At 38.8% G+C, this 24,609-nt stretch overlaps 1 protein-coding gene across 3 annotated transcripts in view; it reads left to right on the top strand.

Annotated features, from left to right (window-relative positions):
• Positions 1-24,609, top strand: part of COL8A1 (collagen type VIII alpha 1 chain) — a 140,264-nt gene that overhangs the window by 106,227 nt on the left and 9,428 nt on the right. For 2 of the 3 annotated variants that reach the window (XM_055316326.1, XM_055316325.1), the window contains 2 exons: positions 16,830-16,942; positions 17,624-17,748. The exons of the other annotated variant lie outside the window; for it this stretch is intronic. The gene's annotated coding sequence lies outside the window, so the exon portion shown is untranslated. The remainder of the gene's footprint in view (positions 1-16,829; positions 16,943-17,623; positions 17,749-24,609) is intronic. 3 annotated transcript variants of the gene reach the window in all.

The raw sequence follows: 24,609 nt of genomic DNA, 5'->3' as shown, positions 1-24,609 counted from the left end.
CAAGAAAGCCCTATGAGATGGGTATTTCTATTACTATTCTCACTTTATAGAAGAGGAAATTGAGGCATAAGAAGACTTAAAAAACAAACAAACCTTACCTAAGGTCCTATAGGAGGTTCAGAGCTGAGATTTGAACACAAGAGAACCCCTAGAGTCTGTGCACTCAGCAACATGTTCTACTACTTCTTGAGTTGGTCTACCACCCAGGGGCTGGCCAGTTCAGCCACTAGTCACTCTCCACTCTGCCCTGTTTCTCCAATAAATGTGCATTTGCCCCTAGTAGCTAGAGGTTTGACCTGGATTATCACTTATCTCATTGGCTGACTTGAAACTTTCCATTTCCTGTGGGATAAGGACAGCTTCCCTCTTCTAAGGCCCAATGGCCATCACCCCCCAGAGGCCACAGAAACCGTAACAGCCCCCAAATTCTCTCAGCATCTAACTGGATTTTTTTAAAGATATTATTATTACTTTTATCAGAATAGGAAGAGGAAGGAGCAGAGAGAGAGGGAGAGAGAAACTCAAGCAAACTCCATGCTGAGCATACAGCCTGTCAGGGGGCTCAATCTCACAACCCTGAGATCACATCCTGAGCAGAAACCAAGAGTCAGATGCTTAACTGACTGCACCCAGTCAGGTGGCCCCTAACTGGACTTTTAAAGAGGAACTTTGTATGTGAGAAGTTACTTATTCTCTTGTCTTTAAGGTCCCCAAAAGATTAGGGTTGTGTCTTATTTTTCTTTATTAATCCTGTTCTTATTAGAGCTTTCTGTATACAAGAGGTGTTCAGAAAAGCTTACACAAATGAGGCTTGGTGTATTCTTAATATTACCCTGAATTTTAATCTGTCAAGTCAATTAATATAAAGAGCAGAAAAATTCCAAATTCAGGATGTATAAAAATTCTAAATTCAGGATGCCCAGTTGGCTCAATTGGTTAAACATCTTACTTTTGATTTTGGCTTAGGTCATGATCTCAGGTTGAACCTGAGGATGATTTTGGCTTAGGTCATGATCTCAGGATAGAACCCTGTGTCGGGCTCCATGCTTAAGATTCTCTCTCTCCCTCTCCCCTTCCTCCACTTCCAAAAAAAAAAAATCCAAATTCAATCATTACAGTTGGGCACAGAAATGGAAAATGTACATATATGCCAGCATCTATTCTATATTTGAAATTCCTACACAAAGAGGTGATGTGATATAGTAGTTAAATGCCTAGACTCTGGAGGCCACCTCCCTGAGTTCAAATTTCAATCTTGCTAGTTACTGGCTCTGGGACTGTTGATACGTTATTTAAACCCTACTATGTCTCAGTTTCTTCATAGATAAATAGGAATGACTATGATAACAGCCTCCATTTCAGGGAGATTTTTCTGAAGATTAAATAAGCTAATCAACACAAGGTGATTAAATGAATTAATCAATCTAATGTGCTTTCAGTACTGCCTGGCAAATAGGAAGACCTATGAATGCTAGCTGTCATACCAAGCCATCCCATAATTTAAACACAAAAATGGCATCCTTTAGTAAAAAAAAATAGTTATATTTTTAAGGGGTTAATAAAGTAGTTAAGTATATTTTCTCTTTATGGTTATTAGAGAACAGTTACTATTAACAATAGTCAACAGGATACAACCAGAAATAACAGAACATAATACCTGCTGCATTAGCCACCAAGTGTAGGCATTATAATAAGTTATGTCATAAAAATATGGCTCACAGAGACCTGGTCTTGGCTATCACAGAATCAGCTGATTCCCTATCCTCTCTACTCTCCACAGTCTTCACCTTTCTGGGATTATGAAAAGCAGGGACCGGGGCACCTGGGTGTCTCAGTGGATTAAACATCTGCCTTTGGTTCAGGTCATGATCTCAGGGTCCTGGAATGAAGCCCTGCATGGGAGTCTGAGCAGGGAGTCTGCTTCTCTCTCTCCCATTACCCCTCCTCCCACTCCCACTCCCACTCTCTCTCAAATAAATAAATAAAATCTTTTTTTTAAAGGAGCAGTGATGTCAATCTTAGCTGCAGTCAGCTACAATTGCTCCAACTCATCAATAAACAACAAAGGGATAAACTCCACCATCACCAGACCAACGTCCCATCCATTCAGCAAAGGGTATCTAGGGGGACAGGTAATACAATGGGAATCCACAAGCATGTACTTTTTTGTTTACATTCTCCACAGTGAAGCCAGATGGAATTCCAGTAGAACAGCAATATCCAAGATGTTCCAAAGCATACACACCACTTTAAATCCTTTTTTGAACCTAAATTCCTTTCCTTATGACCTTAACGTCTGCTATACAAACCTTTCCCAAACTCCTTCCAAGGCCATTCATTAAGGTGAAGCTTGGGGCACTTATTGTACTATACCTAGTTATTGTTTGCTTCACTGTAACCACTTCATGTGGTTTTTCTCATTATAATATCATTAGCATAAGTCAGGGGGTTCTTGCTGGCAAGGCAACCACAGTAATGTTCAGCTGGTCCTTTATATCCTTTGGTCATGTCTATGTGCTTGGATTCCAGTCTAAGAATGTTAACATTTCATAGCTTCCTCCTATTTCTTTTGTATATTTCTCCATATACTCTTATTGCTCTATTATAGTTTTTCCTAAATTATCAACATTTCATTTTATTTCTACTTGGATCCTTAATAACCTTCTCTTCTCCAACACAACAGATTTCCCTTTTGATGCCTACTCAAAAGCATGAAGGTTAAATTTTTCTTTCAGCAGAGTATTCTAAACATCATTCAAAGCAAGCATTTATATATCAGATGCTAGTTCAGCAAACCCAGATAAAATTATTTGTTTTAAAGATGGTTTTGTTTATGGATTAGCCTAAGGTACCAGAACTGGTTGATAAAAGATACATTAATGTCTTACTGGTTCCTGGAACTACAGTAATAGCAAGAATGTAGAGCTACAAAATGTTTATTACAATAGCCACCCTTTATTGAGTTTCTGCTAGTTTCCAGGTAGCTATCAGACATATAAGTCACAACAACAATCACAAATCACAATAAAAATGATCACTCCCATTTTCTAGGTTAGGAGATGGAGGTTCCAAATGTTACACACCTGATAAATGGTAGAGCCAGGATCCAAATCCAGGGGACCCTGACCTCACAACCCACAGGTTGTCTCTATTTTGCAGGCTACTTGTTAGCATCTTTTCCCCAATCACTGCAACACACTTGGGAAGGAAGAACTGAAACTCAAAGAGCTCAATCCATGTGTGCATTTAAGACTGGCTAAGCAAAGGATCACAAAAATTTACCTAGAAATGAGAACTGAACTTTATATATTCCTGGTTCATTGTGTAATCCTTCAACAATATTTCATTTTCCTCTAGTGTTTTTCTTGAGAAAGATAATACATCTCAAGGGAAAATGTGGTGCTATTAATATTAATACCATAATAATTGGATTGGACTTTTGGAAGCCAGTGCTACCGATGGTTAGAGATGATGTCCTGTAGTGGAGAAAAAAAATCCTTACAGCACTGCATTGCACATTTGTGCAAAGCATTAACTGCTTTGGCTCTTCCAAATATTTGTGTGTGTGCACTAGCTTAACAGTAAGCGTAGTACCACGAAGCCCTTAAAGAGATGGTGTGTCCTCCAAGCCTAAAACAATCCATGATCCATTTTTTCCTGTAGATTTTATCCCATAGCTCAGAATGTGACACTCTGTATGATATGACCCCATTTCCCTTAGAGATGTTTTTCTCTGATGATTTGGGATCTTACCTATTTTACCACAGTTTATTAATACTGGAGTTGCTCAGACACAAGGTTTTCATTTAATGTTTAGCTTTGGCACAGAGACATATTCAAGTTTCTCCATCCCAAAACTTGGAAAAGAGCTAAGGAAAAGTAGCCAGGAGAACTCTACAACAATATTTTTTAAACCTTCATATGTCCAGATTTAAAAATACATACATTTATCTTTTCTTCAGGAACAGCAATAACTCTGAGCTGACAAGATTTTTAACAATTCTCTTGGTAAACAGCTGGTAGACCCAATATGTTTTTTTTTTTTTAAAGGAAGACAGGAAGGAAGGAAGCAAGCAAGGAAGCAAGGAAGCAAGCAAGTGAGCAAGCAAGCTCAAATACCTCCCATTTACCCGTGATGACCTGGCTTAGTCCTGGAGAGAATTAGGAACGTTCCTTTCACAAAGTCACATTTCATTAGGATGAACGTTTTGTTCCAACCCAACTATGTAGCAGCCCATCATCACCATTTCAGTGGATTATCAAAAAGCAGATTGACACATAACACATTCTGCCACTGGGCCTCTAAATCCTAATGTACAGTATGTATGTGCATGAGCTTTTAAAACACAAAAATGTCCCAAAATAAAGGAATGAAAAGTAAAGATAAAGATAAATAAAAGCAAAGATAATGAGAAGTAAAGAAAACTGGTGATAATCATAAGAATTAGTGAGCATGAGAAACCAACACTACAAGAATGATTTAAATTCTGGGACCTGTGAAAAGATTATTGTCACATTCTCCTTTTGAATGTGATGTAAGGAGATTGTCACAAACTGTAAAATGCAGTGAAACCCATCAGCACATAACCAAAGTTTGGTTGAGACTGGCACATAATGAATCTCATTCAAATGAGATACGCTATTACAAATAGTTGAAAAGTTTAGTTTTTTCAAACTAAAAAAGTTATTGGTGACATTATGATAAATAGTTGAGTTGTAAGAGCATACTGGAAATTCCTTTTAGACGAAAAGATTTACAGTCCTGGATATGGGGACCCCACAAAACCAAACTCTAGAAATGCTAAGCTCCAAAAGAGACTCCTCTTCTCTCTCTCTTTTTTTTTAATGTGTGTAATTGTCCTTACAATCAAGCACCAAAACACTTGGTCTGATTCTACCAGTTTCTAAATGACCACATAAGACTCACTACTTATAATTTACTGGTGGCAGAGGGAGACCTTCAGGTGGAATGGGTGTTGCTCACCAAGGGCTGACCTTTATGGATCACTAGCTGAGATTTTTCAATATACAGCCAGGTATGATATGCAGAGAGATAAATAACTTGCACAAGGTCACACAGACTGTGAGTGGCAGAGGCAGTGTTTAGATTCCATACAGTAACTGCCCTGCTAGGCTGTGCTCCACACCATTAGCCAGTCAGCCTACCTATCAGGCTTCCCAGTAAACCACCTTCTGAATACCTGATAAAAATGGTAGTATAGACCCAGCTTGGTGCAGTCCCCAGACCACGGCTCTTACTTTTCTCATTGCCCAAAGCCTCATCCTCCATCCAGGTCTTACCCTTGAGGGGTCGCATCTTCAGAAATTTCCCATCTTTCCAGCCCTACATTCCTACCCATAACTTCTCATGGGATCATGACTTCCATGAGTTTTTTAAATGGTGTTTATGGCTTAAGGAGCACAGCATTTGGAGTTGGAAGTTGAAATCCTATTTGGGCCAAAATCAACCATATAAACTTAGGCAAGCAAATCAATCTTCTGAGTCTTTGGTTTCTTATCCACTTAAGAAAAGGCAATAACTTTCTACAGTAGTATGATAACAAATAAGAGGCTGTACGTCTAGCACCTAACATACTATCTAGTACATTGCAGGCATTTGATCAATGTCAGTCCTTATGCTATCCTCCCAGCACTTTCCGGAGCACTAGAACTATGAGGCTAACCCTTCCCACAGATTACCATCATTTTACAGGAGAAACCAGACTGACAAAGCTTCTTGTTGTTGGTATGGGCACACATTCTGTTCTCTGCCTTGTTGGCAGCCTGCCTTCCATTCAGGCACTTGCTGGAAAAGGAAAATGAGTCAGCAGAGACTTTGGAAGGCTGGTGAAACTACAGCTTTGCTAGAGACCAGTGTTCATGCTGGCATTGTGTTGGATTATATGCCAACAGGGCATAACCTGTTTCTCTTTTTTTTTTCATAACCTGTTTCTTTGAAGAGATTCATCAGCATGCCTACAGACTTCCCCACTCACTCAACAACATGTATGCACCAATGACTATGTGCCAGATGTTGTGCCAAGCTCTCAGGACTGCAGAAATAAAAGTGGTTAATGAACCACCATGTGCTACCTGATAGCTGAGGTGACAACAAAAAAGAGAATGGAAAAGAAGGGCTTCCCTCTAGAGGTGAGCACATGGACACACACACACTCACAAGACAGCACTGTACTCAGAGAACATGGATTACTGTCCGTTGTGTCAGCTACTCAATCATTCATTCTCCAAATTTTTAGTCGGCATTAAAAATTGTGTCAGCACCTGTGGAGACACCACAGTGGACAAGATAGGCCAGGTCCCTCTTCTGACCGAATCTGCAGTCGTAGCAAGGGAGCTAGACAGTGAATAAATGTCTCCTAGGCATTTTCTCTTTGTGGAGAGCAGTGTTTCCAGCCTTCCTGGCAGTGTTTGTAGTGATGGAAACAAACAACCCAAACATAACAGTGATCTTAGAATACTTTTTAACTTAGTTGGACGGCCTTCCTTAGGCATTGATGGCGCAGATTCTTCTAGTGGCTTTAATCCAGAGTAGTCCAAAAGAATAAAGCCACTGGAGACAGGCCATCAGATTTGAATCTTGCTATGCTACCAACTAGCTGTGTAATGGCCTTAAGCAAGTTATTTAAACTCTTTGCGTCCTCATTTTCCTGTCTATAAAATGAATATAATAGCATTTGCCTCCCAGAGTTGTCCCGATTGTATTAAATAACATCATCTATGTAAAGCACCTCACAGTGTCCGGTACTTGTATACACTTATTCAAAGTTTGTTACTCTTGATATTGTTAATATTAATAGGGCCAAACAGTACTTAAGACATTGAAAGCCCTCATGGAATATGTGTTCAATGAATTACTAATAAGAATTCAATTAACTTCTGATAGTGCCAGTGTTAGAGGCAAAGGATAATACCTGGTTTCCATGTCTCAGTGAGCAAGCTACCCCAGATGTTGAGGGCAGTGGTGGCCAAGAGTGAGTCAAACCCTCCTATAATAAGATTCAGGCTGCACTTTACATGATGCTTCTGCTCTCATTGTTCTCTACACGTACATATTTCATGAATCTGACAGGACACAAAATAAATGAAAATCCAGGCTATTGTAATTACTATTCACAAAGGATCTTTCCTTGAGGATCTTTTCTTTAAAAGTTACTTTGTAGAAACTTGAGCTCTTTGAAGGAAAAGCCTCACATAAATTGTAACACATAACTATATTTGATGTGTTTAATCCAAAAGATCCTTTAACAGATGCTGGAAATACCCACTTCCATATGCAGTAGCAGCTCAGAACCAAGCAAACAGTCAACCTTTGCATCTTACAGGTAGATGGAGAAGGAAATGATAACCCGAAAGATAAATAAGTGATGGGAGATGGTAGACATATCTAAAGAGGACTTTTTTTTCCACAAATTCTGTTACCATTTGATTTGCATAGTGGAAGTAAGAGTTTAGCAGTAGGAATCTAGTATGATTCCTCTAAAAAATCCAGAATATCATTATATGCTAAATAACATATAGGTTTAGTGCTTTGCTTGCCTCAGGCTTCTTATGGATAACTCGTTTTTTTTAAATGTGCTTCTGTATAAGACCAGATGCTTGTAGAGATAATTCAAAAGTTATTTATGTTTGCTATCCAATGTCTTCCATTTGCATTCTTTGCAAGTCTTGTTGAAACTGATATTAAAATAAGTTTGTTTTTTCTGGATACACATCAAGGACTAGAGCGCAGAAAAAGCCTAATCACATGCTGGAAGATGGAGGGAAGCCAGGCTGAGATTGTAAAATTGCTGGCAATTATGATACAAGTAAGTCGGTCAGCCCAACGCACATGAACAGGAGTTGAATGTTTCCCTGTGACTAATTTCACAGAGATGGAAACTGATGCAGGAAAGGAGACTGAGTAGTCAATTCCTCAGCTAGTCAACCCCTCTAGTCTGGAGTCAGTCCAGACAGGGACTTCATTCTCCACTTGCTGTTGTGTCTACAGCACCTGGCACATTGCTAAGTGCTGAACAATGTTGAATGAATGGATCAATGAATTGATCAATTCGTGGGGGAGAGCATTTCTCTGCACTCTTTATATCTGAGAACTCCAATCACCAAGTAGAGCACTGAGGTCAGACCTGGAGGCAGTTGTGCAAACAAAGGCAAATGGCCAAGCAGTATTTATCAGGGAAAGTTTACAGACAGAGAAGCGGTAGCAGGCATGAGGGTTCCCTGTTGTCCTTAGCACATTCCAGACTAGCATCATGCACAAATATCCTACAGGTCTGGAAGTCAGACTCCAGGAGAAGGAATTTGCCCTTTGGCCCTCAGGCATTTAAACTGTATGATTAGGGAAGCAAGCACCAGCCCTTCCCCCTGGCATGATCAGAGGCTACAATAAAATACCACTATCCCACTATCGTATGGCAAAACTGGCTCCAGCCCTCTCCAGGTCTCTCATCAGTCATGGCTAAAGAGAGTGCCAGCCCTTCTATATCTGGAAGGTGCAAATGATTAGGATTGTCATTTTAAGCAGGAATTTAGAGCTAGGCTGTAGCCAGTTTCCACAGAGCTTTTCTGGAGGTCAACTCCTTTTCTGAGAGTCCAACCTGCAGGGGATCCCTCTTGAATGCATAAACTCTTGCCTCCCTGCAGTAATGTGGTAGACACAAATTAATCATGCCCTCATGACCAGCCATTCTCTCCAGGAGCTGCTAGACTTATGACAAGGCGAGGCTTCCTGTCTCCATCTCATGCCTCTGACTTTCCTATCTGTCACTTTGCTCCTCTATGTTACTCTCTACCCTTTCCCCACCAGGTCAACCCACACAGACCCCCATAGACCACCCCAGGCTCCATTCTCCTAAATTCCCTGAGTCCTAAATCCTTGGGCCCTGTTCCCCTTTATCAATCAGTCATTTGTTCAAAAAAAAAATCTTCGGAGGAATGTATTAAATTTCCCAGATTCTGAAACTTTAACAGAAATTTCAAGCACTTAGCAGAACTATGGAAGAGGTATTTTTGGTTCTAGATAAGGATGGGTGCTTTTTAACATGAACCTAATGATACCACATTGGCATTTCTTCTTTGCTTATAAGAAATCTTCCCTTGAACCCAGAGAGGAAGGAAGACAATGATTTGATCCATGTACCCCACTGTGGCCGTTGAAGACATTAGTTTTTATTTGGGTTCAGGTTCAAAATAGGCTGAAGAGGTTATAAACTTCAGGTGAGACTCAAAAACCTGGAAAAGAGCAAAGGAACTATGGGTAGAGTTGGGAAAGGACAGGAAAAGGGAATAGATATGAGACAAAAGAGGGAAACAATGCCAGATAAAGGAAGCAGGACCAGTTTGTCACTTTTGTACACATTTGTCTTTGCCTTGGATTGCCATGGAGGCAGAAGTGACATCTTAGTCATGCTTGAATCCTCCATAGTTGCTAGCATGGGGGTTCAAAAAACGTTTGTGAACGGGTTGAACAAGAAAACTGAAGTGGTGTGTGGTAATGAGCTTGGTGGAATCAGTAGAATGGGTCATGGTGACACTACCCCAATCCTCATTGCATGTTATTGGGGTAGATTCACTTTTTAAGCAAACCAAAGAGAGGGTAAGTGAAAATAGCTTATTCTAGTAGTAATTTCAATGACAGTAGCTGAAACCCCTCTCTCTTGGGATTACTTTTTTTTTTCCCTCAGTGTCCAGATTTTATTACACTTAGAACTGAGAAGCCTGAAACCCAGACAAGCTGAGTGGCTGATCCAAGGCCACATAAAGGCAAGTGTCAAGCTCAGGACAGATACTCGTCTTTTCCAACTCTTGGGGCTAGGACTGTGAGAAGAGGAAACTGAACCTCATAGGATGTTCTGCTCAGAGCAGACACAGATTAAATATAAGATTCAGATGAATTAATAAAATATAAAATGTGGGGAAATTAAAAATAAATTGCAGACTACACAAAGTTGAAATGGGATCATGACACCCGATCCTTAATCTGTTTGCTATTAGGGTGGAGAACAAGATCATGTTCTGCTCTTCTGGAATTCAGACACATTTTCTATTTATTATTTATAAATTTAAAGATTTAAAAGAATATTAAGAAAGCTCACATGGGCTGTGTTGGGCTGGGCTCTTTATAATGTAAATACCTTTCCAATGGGATAAAAAAAATACTGAAAGATGGTAAGTTTTTCTTCTGATAATATTTCCCAGACATTTTTTTATTGTTAGCAAAATTCTCTTGGAGTGTAACTAAGAGTTTCTGAGGAATGGTAACTTTAAAGCAAAGGGAAGGAAAATTTCAATAAGAACCAAGCTGCCCCAACTCCCCCTTTATTTTTAAACAGAACCATCAAAGGGCAGCTAACGGAAATATACTTAAGTGGCATTAATTCATCCCTAAGAGGACTCTCCAAGAGTTTTATTGCTACATAAGGGAAAGCCATAAACCAGCAGGAGGAGAAAGCAAAGAAAATAAGTCTGGGGAGTCGTCTTGTGTAAGAAAGTGAGCAGGTGGTCAATAATGTGTCCTTGGCTGGCTTCCACAGCAAGGAGACAGAAATTCATGGCAAGGATGCGGCTCACAAAACAGGCAGTCACCAGGGAAAGAACCATCGAACTTCGTAAAGTGCTGAAGGGTTCATGTGAACATGAAATGGTAAAATGCCCATCTCTCCTCCTCCTATCACCACCCACCCAGTTTCATGTCATACTTGACTTCACAACCTATTTATTGTCTGCCTCTTTCCAGTCTCCGGTAGGATTTGAAGAGTGAGAAAGGACTAGATTGGATAGGGCCCAGGAAAGTGAGTCTTTAGACTGAATAGTAATATCAATTGTCATTTAGTCCAATATTCAGTTTTACAGACAAGGAAATGGGTTCTCAGAGATTCACTTCAGAGATTTATACTTCCAGTCTAAATCCTAAAGTCCTAAATGATGTTAAGACCGGAGACTCAGAAAAATACTTCCACCATGCAGTCATTCAGCTCAAGCCAAATCTAAGACCTACAGAGTAGCCACAGAGAGACTGACATCCTGCAATGAGTGAAACTGATCACCCATCTCAAGGTTATTTTACCTTCAACCAACCCTTACTTGTTCTTTACAAGTTTTTTTTTTTAAATCAAAAAGAGTATTCTTCATTAATTTCTAAGGAAGAATGGCTATTAAGTAGGATATTCCATTCTTGTGAGGGGCAGTGGATGCCAGGACGAAATCAGGAGAATATGAATGAAAATAGTAGGCAGAGAGAAGCGAAACGTTGATCCCATGTCTGCAGATTGTGAGGTTCTTTGCTCAGTCTTCTCACTACCCAAGATCTTACTTTAGTAGAAAAGAGGGGTGGGCAGGGGCACCTGAGTGGCTCAGTCAGTTGAGCATCTGGCTCTTGGTTTCAGCTCAGGTCATGATCTTAAGGTTGTAAGATCAAGCCGTGCCTCAGGCTTCATGCTCAACCATTATTTAGTCTGCTTGAGATTGTCTCTCTCCCTCTCCCTTTGCCCTCCCTCCCATTTGTGTGCATGCTCTCCTCTTCTTTCTCTTTCTCAAATAAATAAATCTTTTAAAAAGATGGGAGGGGACAGGATAGTAATATGCTACCATTCATATATTCATGCAACAAGCATTTATAAAGCCTACTTTGTATACAGTTATGAACTGTGTGCAGAAAGAATTCTGAGATAAAAGTCTGATTGGAGTCCTCCAGACCCTTGAGAGAGCTCTCATATGGAGCTTCCCTCCTCATAACCAGTTCCCAGAACTTATGACCAAAATTCATCATAATAAAATACATTATGGGTTTGCTTCTTTATTTTGGAAATTAATGTCTTCTATTTAATTTAAGTGCTATGGCTAAACACGGTTTGGGATTTATGTGGTATTTTGGGTTGAGGTTACCTTTGCACTAACTACAAAAGCAGTGTGTGTTGTTAAACTGAATCTGTGTTTTTTTGGATACAAAATTCAATATAGTTTTGAATTAAGCTAGAGTCTGTGGCTTACCAGGTCTAGGTCTAGGGTTAAACTGAATCTGTGTTTTTTTGGATACAAAATTCAATATAGTTTTGAATTAAGCTAGAGTCTGTGGCTTACCGGGTCTAGGGTGGGGTACATGAATCTTTCAGACACAAGTCCTAGAACATGGTAAACACTAAGTGAGTGTTTACTATAGCAATATTGTTATTATTTGAGTCTCCAAAAATAGCATGGAAAATCTTCGAAGAAAATGATTGTAGGCTGATTATTTTTCTGACCTAAAGGTCTATAACCATTACACTTGCAAATTTTTCTTCCTTCAGCAATAAAAGGTAGCTTAGCTCTGCAGCTACTCCCACAAGGTCAACCTACTGCTATCTATCACCTGCAAAAACTGTCTTAGGCTCTCTGAATTTCAAAGCCAAAGCCCTTTGCAGTCAGTACAGAAACAGGCTGCCCAGTGGTGAGTTCACGGAGGGAAGGGCAGCGGGAAGACATCCAGCATTTGAACTAGGGCTCACATGAGATGAGAGGGTAGGATGTAGGCTGCACTGAGAGTTGGAGACACAGACACAGTACTTGTTATCCACTTATGAGGAACTCTTTTTACCTAAATGTCTTCAGACTCTCAACGAATTTTCATAATAGTCCTAGAGCAGAGTGAGGACAAAAATCATCACCCTCAAATTCTTCAAAAACAGGACAGCAGTAAAGCAAAGTATCGTGGAATATGTGCTCGTGATCCCCTCTGCTACTACTACTTCTACTCCTGCTTGTCTCCTTCAAGTAACAGCTAACACACATAAAGTACTTATATATCTAGGCACTGCTCTAAGCATTTTACATGCAATTCCCTTCATCTCCTCCTCAGTCTCAGGCAATGGGTAATGTTATCAACACTCCCAATTTATTGTGAGGAAATGGAAGCGCAGAGAGGTCGAGTAACTTGCCTAAGATAACAAAGCTTGTAGGTGATAGAATCAGGATTTAATTCAGGCAGTTAGCTCACAGTTGCTACTATTAAGCATTACCCCCCTACCCACTGCAGACAACTGAGCTTTTACTGTTTTAGTTGCCAATGTCTGCTTTTAGATAATTTTGAGGAAGGACACAAAAAGCCCTTCACTCATTGCTCTCCTTCCTCTACTGGACAATTTCTATTTATTCTTCAACCTTTAGGTCTAAACAGTTTCCCTCAAGGATCCTGTGTCTGATAAACACTACCCACCCATCCATCCCATCTGGGCTAAGGTCTGTTTTGTCTTTAGTGAGACACTCATAGTAGATCAAGATCTAACTTTCAACAGTTGACTGGAAACTTCTTCAGTAGGCCCTTGTTTTACCTACACTTATTTTATATATTTCTAGCCACTACTGTGGTAGCATCTACAATTTCAATATAAGATTGTTGAATTTAGTAATTAAATTAAACCAATGTTGAGTAGAGAAACAATGCCAGGACTTAGAAACTGAAGCAAATAAAAGCATGGGAGGCCCCCATATAGCCTTTTAGAACTAGAGAGATGTTAGAGACCACCTGGTATAAAGTGTACCCAGCAGCCCAAAGGCTGGATTCTGACCGGAGTAATTTTTTTTTTTTCTGTCAGTTAGTGTTTAAGAAAAAAAAAGAACTGAGCCAAAATTTTTTAACAAAAAAGTTTCCTGATTTGTGGTTTCTCTTGAAAAATGAGAAGACCTGCCCAAACTAGATGTATGAATGAGTGGTTCGAAGCTGGATGCAGCAGGACTCCCTAGTTCATCACACACTCTGGCCAGTCAACTCCTTCATTCCCCTATCCTTGCTTCTCCAGGTACTTGGGTTTCCATCTCCTTCTGATTCATTTTCCTCATTTAATAGGTCAGGAAAAGGAGGCCCTGAAAAGCTCACAAGGGTGTCATATCTGAGAAATGACTATACCCCATCTCTCATCTCCAATTCAGTTCCTCTTCACCCTGTAGGCCTTAAGAAACAACATTGGTAAAGCATGTTTATCAGTGACATTCCATGTTTCTGTGAATTCTTGTGCCTTGTAGTGAATTTTGGTCATGAAAAGAAAAGTTTCTTGCTCACTCCCAGCCTCTGAACAGATGTATCCCCAAGAAAAGGCATCGATTACATAATTCTTTGTCCTTTCCTCCCTCCACTGCCATTTGCTCTGAAAAATGTTTAGTGAATTAACTGTGAAAACCTTATGATTTTTCCTCCCAGACAGCACATCCATCTCTCTCTTTTTCAAAATAAATTCCACCCTTAGAAAAATGGAACTTTCAATACCAGGATAGCTGTGGTTTGGTCGCTTTCAGTGCTCTGCTCGTGTTCAAAGGGCAGGATATTACCACATGGGCTAATTACCTAGATGGAGCTGTGGTAGAAAAGTGGTGGATTTCAGAGGCAGTCCTCTCTGTGGCTGACAATTTATCACAACTTGGTGTTTTAGGCTTAGCCCCAGCTTGAGAACTAAACATTTTTTAATTTAAATTTACTTTTGGGAACAGTCTTGTGGAATGATTTATGCTACTTTTGAATGGTGTAACAGAGAAAGAACAAATTCACATTTTTACTGACCAAGAAATTGCGTTTTTTTTTTTTTTTTTTTTAGTTCTTTTAAAATTTGGAAATTTCCAGGGCTAAAGATCACAACTCTAGTAGAGTTACTGTTTTGACTAGAGATTAGCTCTGGGGGCGGGGTGGGGTGGGGTGTTAGGGGGCAATTTTGGAAGAAAATTGATTAATTATTTTTATTTCCAAGTGCTGTTGAATTGGTTTAATGTTTTGCCTATGTGAGACAGAAATTCTAGGGTTTGACTTTTAATATTAAGTCATTCAAGGTTATGTGGCTCAGAGCAATTATAGCTAAATAAAACTTCAACACTTGAACCCAAAAAATAATCAACTCAAAAATGAAAAAGAAAGGTCAACAATTGGCTGCCTCATGCCCTGTACCTCTTGCCTTTAAACCCCTAAAGACACATACTCACCACATAGTAACTTAATTAATAAATATTTTAGTATTATGGCAGATGAGAATACAGGCTTTAGGATTCGTTCCTTGGTTCAAGGAATTTTGTTTGTTTCACAGTTTCCTATAAAAATACCAAAATGAATAATCTACTACACAATAGCCTGCTAATAAAAAGAAAATGCTAACACAGAAAGTTGGCTTGCTAACTTAATCTTCTGGATATACTGATAGAGAGTACTAAGTGCCAATAACAATGGGACAGAAAAAAAAAAAAGATCTTCCCATACTTTTCAATCCTTCCTTGCAACCATCCTAGGAAAGAATTGGCAGAAACATCTAGGGCTCTCTCTCTTGCTTCCAGGAAGTGCCCATGCTGGCTGGGAACTGAGCACAATGTTTTTTATATTTCAACTTTCTCAATTTTCAAGATTTACACCAGGACTTTTAATTGTAAGAACAACCACTAACTCATTGGAATTTCACCTAATTTCTCAATGTTTCTTAAGATGCTGAGCAATAATGAAGTATCTAGAAGGCATACAGAATTATAGAAAAGGAGAAAAGGCAAGAGTTTCTAATGACAGCCTTCCTCAGAAAATTGGAATCCATAAGCAAGCCATCTACTCCTCCCTGTCCCTCCCTCCCATATCTGGAGTTGCCCTGGAACCCCAGCTTCTTAAACTTTAGCACCTAGATGAAGGCCATTCAGGGAACATGTTATATGCTCTTGTCTTTTTGCCTAACTTGGTTTAGACTTTCTATTCTCTGTGACCTCAGATATTTTGGGAATGAGTATAATTTTATCACTTTATTCATGTGTTACTTACAAAGGAGTACTTCAAACACAACTTGGACACCTGGGTGGCTTAATCCATTAAGCATATGCCTTAGGCTCAGGTCATGATCCCAAGATCCTGGAATTGAGCTGTATCAGGGTTCCCTGCTCAGTGGGGAGTCTGCTTCTCTCTCTACCCATCCTCCCTGCTTATGCTCTCACTCTCTTTCTCGCTCTCACACTCTGTCTCTCAAACAAATAAAATTTTTAAAACACACACACAACTGCTAAGTTGTAACTATCCATGTGACAGGATATTGCTGAGTTCTGTTGGTTGAAATTCACCCATAATGCCATTGGCCTGGACAAGAGTTCAGGGTGAGATCAAAATGTTTGCAGCAGGAAAAAAAAAAGTGTGTTCCAGTGAACAAACATTCCATGAAATTTATATTTTACATAATAGATTATAACTGTTTGCTCTAAATAAGCAATTTTACAATGTCCTGTTCGATGGATTACATTAGAGGAACCTTTCCCATTCTCCCTTGCAACAGCTTAAGAACAGTTTCACTTCACATTGTATAATTTACACAAACTGTAGTGGTACAGAGAATGAAGAATGATGCTCTACAGAGTGCTCTCCAGTTCTTCTCAGGATCACCAGGAAGGAACTGACCTTGCTGCATATCACCAGGCCCACAGAATGGGGAGAACCTTATTTTTGGGATGCTCTCATCACAGGCTACTTTATTATAGAACTGTCCTTAAGTTTCAGATCTTCGATTTTTCTTGCAAAATGAACGTCATACTACTCATCACCTTCCTCTCCTTCCCAAGATGCGAGCTCTGTATTCATTTGCAATTTCTCTGACAGGAGGTATACATCAATGTTCGCTAAGTGACTCGAGGGAATCTTTAAGCTTACACTTTGGAAGAAGTTGTTGTTGTTGTTGTTGTTGTTTTAAATCATGTGTAGCTACTTTTAGAAGATTTCTCTAAGCAATTTTTAATTTTTATTCAGTCTTTAAATATGGTAGAAAAATTATAAATCAGATTTTGATTCCTAAACTTTGCTTTTTATTAAAAAGGTCCTTCTTTTTGTTTCTGGACAGGTGCAGTTCATTTCATCAGAGAATACTTACAGGGAGGGGGCACCATTCAAATCTTCCTGTTCCATCTCCAACTGTAAGAAGGGAGAGATAAATATTGAAAAACAACTGGAAGTGTGAGATTAATTAACTTTATGATATCCAAAAGGCTTGAGCATGTACTTTCATGAAATCATTTATCTATGAAGTGTGGATATGTTATTCATGTTCACAGCTACCACAGAATTTTAGAACTAGAGGGGACCTTGAAGTCATGTAGCCAATGTTCCCATTTTGCAAATGAGGAAACCAATGCCTTAGCAGGATAGATAACTTTTTTAGGTCAGAACTAGAATTTAGGTGCTCTATGCTCTGAGAACAATGATATGTTCATGTTATAGGGAGACTAGCAGAACCAAGCAAAAAAAGGATTCCACTTTAGAACTTTCTCTTTTAGGAGTCCTCTCAAGTATTTTATAAACTATTTGGCAGCTGATATGATTCCATTTAGAGAGACAAAAGGAGTTAATTGCAGACTTCGAGTATGTGGACTATTATTTTAAGGAAAATATTCTCCAGATGTTTCCCACCTCCTTTGAGAATGGAAAAGAGGAAATGAGTTTAAAGTTCAGCAAGATCCAGATTAGATATTAAGAAATGTAGGTCTATGAAATCCTGCAGTTGGTTACTGGGGAATGTTGTGAAATCTCCTCTTCTGGAGAATTTGTGGAATGTGGGGATTATTTCGGAAGGTTTATGTGGGTGGCCCATTTCTAGAGCTGGGGATATAACCTGATTTACATCTCAAATTTCTGTAGGCCCTGTGACATCATGCTCTACCCATAGCTCGTAGGTGAGACTGTTTGCTGCTCTTGGTTATAGAGGATTCATCACTGAAGCCTGTAAATTAAGCCGCCTTATATTTACATCAGTCCTGATAGATGTAAGTGGGCAGATTGATTAAAACTAATGAGTGCTTATGGGATGATCTTGTCCAATGTCATTGGAGTGACTGACCAACATCTAATATTTCAACATATTTCTTTAGGCTTCATCTTAGCATCTTCATGTTGCTAGTGGCTTTCTGGCTTCATGAATGCCTTCAAGCTTGTGTCCCTAGTCCAAGAAGCAAAAAGGAAGGGAACCAGTCCAGGATCACATTCTATATAACAGAGAAACTCTTTCAATTAAAAAGGCAGCCCTAGTATTTGAAGGACAAGATGGAGAAAAGTGACAGTATAATTAGATCTATACTTGTAAAACAAAGTAGAAAGATTTGTTAGATAATGTATTAGATGATGGCTCCTAAAAGTAATCAAATAAGAATTTAAAAGCTTTAACTCAGAATTGAACAGTCTTGAATTTCAGTAAAATAATCAATTTTATAAATACAGGATGGGGGAGATATCATTTGAGTTTAACATTTTAAAAAACTTAGTAAGTGGATACAAGATTATTAATATAATATATTTGAAGTATGTTCATGGTGCTGGCATAAAGTAAGTTCTCAAAAATGTATCTAATATTATTATAACTTTTATGTTCATTGGCCCACCTCCCCTAGCCATCCTCTGCTCTGGTTCTGGTTTTCTGGTTTTCTCATATTCAGTCACTGATTTGACCCCTTGTCACCCTGGAGCAGCATTGAACCATTCTTCCACTTAACCCCCAAATCAATTCCCACAAAAGAATTAGGTTTTCTTCAGCAGGATTAGAGTTTCTTCATCTCTGAGGACATGAAGGAGGGGATTTACAATACATATCCTATAATAAATATAAAAAGCCTTTCTGAAATGAGTTTTTCTTTTCTTGACTGTTCCTTCACTGGAGATCTCCTTTTCTGGGACTCTCTTCCATGCAGCAATCAACTCTGCTCACATTTAATCTCCTCCAAAATCCCTCAGAATTTCTCTACCCTCTATTATTTAAAGTTGCTTCTACCTTCCTTTAAAATGCTGGTGCCAGCTCATCCAAGCACAGAAGACTCCCATTTTTATAGTAAAACGGGTTTCAAAGAATATCATCTGCACAAATGATACCCATCTACCTCCTTAGCTACCCTCTCCTGCTTTTTCTCCATATTATCCAACACTGCCTATATTTAGGTTTTTGGTTATTTTTTTATGCCCTATCAAAGAGTAACTTTCAAAATGTTAACACAATTCTCATTCACAAGTGAACATGTCAAAGTTTTATTTAACATGATGACAAAGTTGGTTTGAAATAAAATATTATGAACTTGGGTTCATTTTTATCATAATGAGCTGATAAAAAAGAATGCTGAGATAACACTATGTCAGATACAAAACTAGTTAACATAGTAAAGGGCAATAAAACCATATCCTGATCAACAGAGTTGTTAATATCTTGAATGCTAATCAATTATGCAATGTTATATATCCTTAAATGATCCTAAGGTAGGCTTATTGGCATAAAAGTAACAGGTCATGTAACCATTCATCTTTTGCCTTAGCCAATTTTGGGATATATTCTTAATTTCCCCTTCTCACTTCCCATTAAAAGCAAGCTATATGGGCACTGCCATGTATGAATCAAAAAAAGTGGGTCTTCCCTACCAGCTGCTTAGGTAAAAATAATAACAAAAGTTGTACGACATGGGGTACCTGATGGCTCAGTCAACTAAGTGACCAACTCTTGGCTTTGGCTCAGGTCATGATCTCAGGGTCGTGAGATGGAGCCCCAGGTCGGGTTCCGTGCTCAGCAGAGAACCTATTTCAGATTCTTTCTCTCTGCTCCTCCCCGACTTGTGCTCTTTCTCTCTCTAAAATAAATAAATCTTAAAGGAAAGTTGTATGACATGGTAATAGGTTGCTTTATGAATGTTTCTATCATTATATCTAAGTAGGAAATATGAGGGCTTTCTGTTAGCAACTCTTGTAGACAGGATTCTAAATGCAGAATGAGGCTAAAGTAGATATTTTCTAAAGCCCCTACCAACCTTAAGAGTTTTGACTATAAAGCTCTTTCAATAGATGCTGAGAAAATCAAACTAATATCACATATTTTCCTTGTCCTCAGGAAACTTAACAATCATATTGAGGTTTAATGAACCAAAAAAAAAAAAAAAAAAGAAAGAAAAGGAAAAAACATAAGGTTGATGAGCTGCATTTAACTTTGTGTTAAATTTCAATTGGACAAGGAAGATAATAATGGTTTAAAAGGTAGGGAGGACTTTGCAAAAGAGGGAGCAATTGGCCTGGTCTACAGGAACGGTAGGTATTGGCTGAGTTGTGTTTCCACCCAAATTCATATTTTGAAATCCTAACCCCTAGCACTTTCAAATGTGGCTGTATTTAAAGAGGGGTTTTTTAAAGAGGAAAGTCAAAATGAGTTCAGTAGGGTAGGCTCTAATCTAACATGACTAGTGTCCTTATAAAGGACACAAATACACAGAGGAAAGATCATGTGAAGACATAGGAAGAAGATGGCCATCTACAAGCCAAGGAGATGGATCTCAGAAGAAACCCACTATGCCAATATCTTGACTTCTGACTTCTAGTCTCCACAGTTGGGGGGAAATTAAACTTCCATTGTTTAAACCATCCAGTCTAAGATAATTGGTCATGGTAGACCTAGCAAACTTACATAGTAGGGTTGAAATCTAGAGAAAGATTTAAAAGAAAAAAAGAAAACTCCAGGAAAAAAAAGATATAATAAAGAGGTCAAAATGAGGACAGACATAGATGAAGCATAAAGCTTTGAAACAATGGTTTACATTAGGGAAAGTCACCTATAACTATCATTGTGATATATCGGACTTTCTGGATTTTTTGTTTGTTTGTTTGTTTTAGTATTGTATCATGAGAGACAAACAAGGCTTTCAACTTTCACATCTCTATCCAAAATTTTCTTCCTCAGGGATATCTCCCGCCATCACCCTTTCCAAAATAGTGTCTTTACTTCAAGTCATTCTCCAGCCCTTCACTCGTTTTCTTTTTCACAGCACTCAAATCTAAAACTATAAAATTTATCTTTAACTTGTTTATTATTGCCCATCTCCCCACACTGGAATGTGAGTTCAATAAGATCATGGACCTCATCTCTCTAATTCACTTCTCTCTCCAGTACCCATAACAGTTTGTAACAATTAGTAGGCACTCCTCACATATCTATAGCTAAGGAATGAATTGCTCTGAGAAATGTAAACAGTAGAGAACATTCTTTGAGAGGCATGGATAGGAAAGCCAAGAAGACAATTCTGGTGAATACTACAGGAGTAGGATTCTAACTTCCCCTTGCTTCAAAGATGATAAATCTGAGGGCTTGATGGAGCATCTGGATGGCTCAGTGGTTGAGCATCTGCCTTTGGCTCAGGTTGTAACCCCAGGGTTCTGGGATCAAGTCCTGCATCGGGCTCCCTGCATGAAGCCTGCTTCTCCCTCTGCCTATGTCTTTGCCTCTCCGTATCTCTTGTGAATAAACAAAAAAATCTTTAAAAAAAAAATCTGAGGCCTTGAGAAACTACAAATCCTGTGTGAGGGACTGTCAAGCAGCAGATGAGAGAGGCTTCTCTACACCACACACACACACACACACACACACACACGGTAGCAGGCAGACATGCGCACTGTGTTAGCGCCATGTGAAAGGGAAAGTTGGATTTAAGGCAAGAACTGAAGGTTTAAATACTTAAACATTCTTTTGGACAGCAAGCCAACATCTCATGGGGATAAATGTACAAATAAAATGCTGAGGAGCGTCTAAAATAATAATATATCACATTATTCTGCTATATACATTACGGGTCACATGAGGAAACTGAAACTCACTGCAGCCCTTCCCAAATATAGGGAACCATTTAGGGCTGTTCAGAATGATTAGCATTGGCGATTCTGACACCAGAATGAGTAACTGCCCTAGTTCAGCTGTTCTTTTTTGCCATTTTTAACAAGTACATTTTAATGGTCATTATTTTATTCATGTTAGGTTTATCATTACTGCAGTTAACCTCACATTTATTTTGGCTAGTATCCTTCTTTGAAAGTCTTTGACATTTCAGTTGGTTTTGATTTGTCTTTTTGGTCACACTCCATTAATAATAACTTAAATTTGAACGGTGCTTTTCAGCTTACAAAAAATAATTCATATTATCATTCATGTCCTTGAACAGCTCTGTGGGAGAGGCCGAGATTGTAATTTCTTTTTTATAGTTGCTGTTTTATAGGGAAGGAAACTGAGGCTTAGTGAAGATAAGGGACTTGCCCAAAGCCACATGATGAATGGCAGAGGTACAACCAAAATCCAGGTCTTTGGCTTCTTCTAAAGGCTTCTCCCATAATGACATGAGATCCATCACTAAGTTGGCCTGACTGGTAAAGATCCACTGTCCACACACATTATACATGTTTATGTTCGTGTATAGTCAAGCATGCATACACACATTATCAAATAGAAATCTAAGAAAACACCGACTAGAACTCACCACATTGTGTCCTGCATCCTCAGAAAAAGGGGCAAGAAAACCCATTATTACCATTTTTCCCAGCTGAAATTCCAAGTCTCCTTCCTCCCGCCAGGTGTTTGTACAGCATTACACAAATCTGATGTTCTTTTGAGTGATTTGGGGAGAACCACCACACCACTTTGACCACCAAAAATATCCTCAGGGACAAGAGGGAAATTAGTAAGGGTAAGTCAAGCGGTAAATTCTAATCGGGGCCTCTACATAAATATTCAAGTTAAAACTGAACAAAGTTTATTTAAATAAAGAGCCAGAGAAATGGCAGATGGCAGACCTAAGGAGGTGGTTTTCAGGAGAGAAAGGCCAAGCCTACAAGAGGAAATAATTGTAGTAAAGTAGGATCCCACTGGGCCTTTGGTATTCAACTGGTCTTCTTCCAGGCATTTCTCTTTCTTCCAGTTTTCCAATGTTTCATTAGATTGTCCTGGTTTAAAGATTATTAAGTATAATCCAACACAATTGCTGAATTGATGGAAGGGTGAAGGGCCAAGCATCCTAGCTTATTCTTAAAGATATCACCACAAGCTTAGGGTTTATTAAATAAATTCAATCACTCCCAAAGATGGAATTAAGTCCCAGCTTATACATTACCGGGTATTACCGTGTATTTCTGGTATGGATTAACAATTTTAGCTCTCTAGTGACTGCCTTAGACATTGAATGGTAGGGACTTTAAAGAACAATGTGTCTTATTAACACAAATGAAGAAGTTAAAGGATCTGTTCAGATATACAAAACTGAGAAATAATGTCTCAAGTTCTAGTCTTCTGCATGAACAAAGTAAGGAACAGTGGGGTGTATAGTATACTGTGATTTGTGCTTTAAAGGTGTGTGTAGTATATGTACATATTCCTAGAACACCTCCAGAAACATGAGGAAAATGGGGAAAGTTGTTGCTTCAAAGGGAACGGACTTAAGTTACTGGACAGAAGAAGGTAGGAAATTTACTTTTTTCTGGATATCCCGTGCTACTCATTAATAGTTTACACATCTGTCACACCTACTAAAAATGTATAAGCCCTGTGGGTGCAGGGCCCATTGACCAAATTATATCTATCTTTGTAATCCCTGGATGGGTCTAGCATTGTGTTTGGTAAGTGGTCAATAAATTTATCACTGAGTACTTACAGCAGATTTTTTTTGTCCCCATCTAAAATAAAACTATTACTGAGTATAAGTCATTACTAATTTGGGGGCTCTTTCCAAAAGGTTTATGATAATTAATCATTCTTAGAAAGACAGAAAATAACTGCCTCTACCTCCCCCCAATTACCAGCACATGTATTATTTAGAGTACAATTGAATCAACCAGTTCTCGAGACTGTTCTGATTTACGAAATGGAGAAAGCTTTATAAATCATTTTGCTGACAGATGTTTTTTGGGGAAAATGACTAGTTAGTATATTTAGAAAAATTGTAAAGCACTGAATTTTTTGGTAGAGACTCCATTAAATATTTTCTTAGGTGCTTTTTATTAACCAGTTCTCCTGTAGCCTGTTCACACTCTTGGCATTACTCTTGAATAGGATGTCGCAAAGTCAACACATATTTTCTAAGGGGTGGAAAACTATGATCCAGAATCAAGTAAGGCAGAAGCAAAGAAAACAAACTCACAGAATGGAAATTAAAATTATTTAGAGATAGCTTATTCAAAGTTCTCCAGAATATCCTTACCTTAAAAATTGCAAGAACCTTGCCACTTCTTTCTCCAGCATGATGATGACCCTTCACTGAGGATTCAGATTTTCATCAAGACCTTTAAGAAGGTGTGGGAAGCCCTTGTTAGGTAGTGACAGTACCAGGGAGATTTCAATGTGTACCACACTCACCCTCTAGTGGGCCTTTGTGAGCACTGCAGCTCCCTGGGCTTCCAGGTTTTCAGCCCTGGGCATTTCCAGAGGTCTGATCCAGGTTGTTTTTTACAAAAAAATAAGCCCCATTAATATTTCTCTTATTAACTGTTAAACTGCAAAGGATGTTATTAAAGGGCTTGTACAAATTATTCTACTGAGTAGTTAAACATCGTTATGTTATTTATACTAGTTTGCCTTGTAAACTCCTTTCTTTTCTAACAGTATTAAGACCAACTTCAGTGGACTCCAGGTCCAATTAGGCAAATTCTAAATCAATGACCCTAGAGTATTCAAGTAGAAGAATGAAATGTAATTCCTGTATGTACATAATTATGATACTGAGTTTTAAAATATTTGGGGGCTGTCACATGAAGTACCTCCTTACCAATTCAGAAGGCTTCTGCAGTTTTGTTTGCTCATTCTTTAACTCTTACATTTATCTGAGACCATACCAAAGTACCCAAAGGGC

The sequence above is a fragment of the Nyctereutes procyonoides genome, unplaced genomic scaffold (assembly GCF_905146905.1).
Source record: "Nyctereutes procyonoides isolate TBG_1078 unplaced genomic scaffold, NYPRO_anot_genome, whole genome shotgun sequence".
Lineage (NCBI taxonomy): Eukaryota > Metazoa > Chordata > Mammalia > Carnivora > Canidae > Nyctereutes > Nyctereutes procyonoides.
The sequence above is the reverse complement of the archived record's forward strand: the minus strand, read 5'-3'. Positions and strand labels throughout refer to the sequence as shown.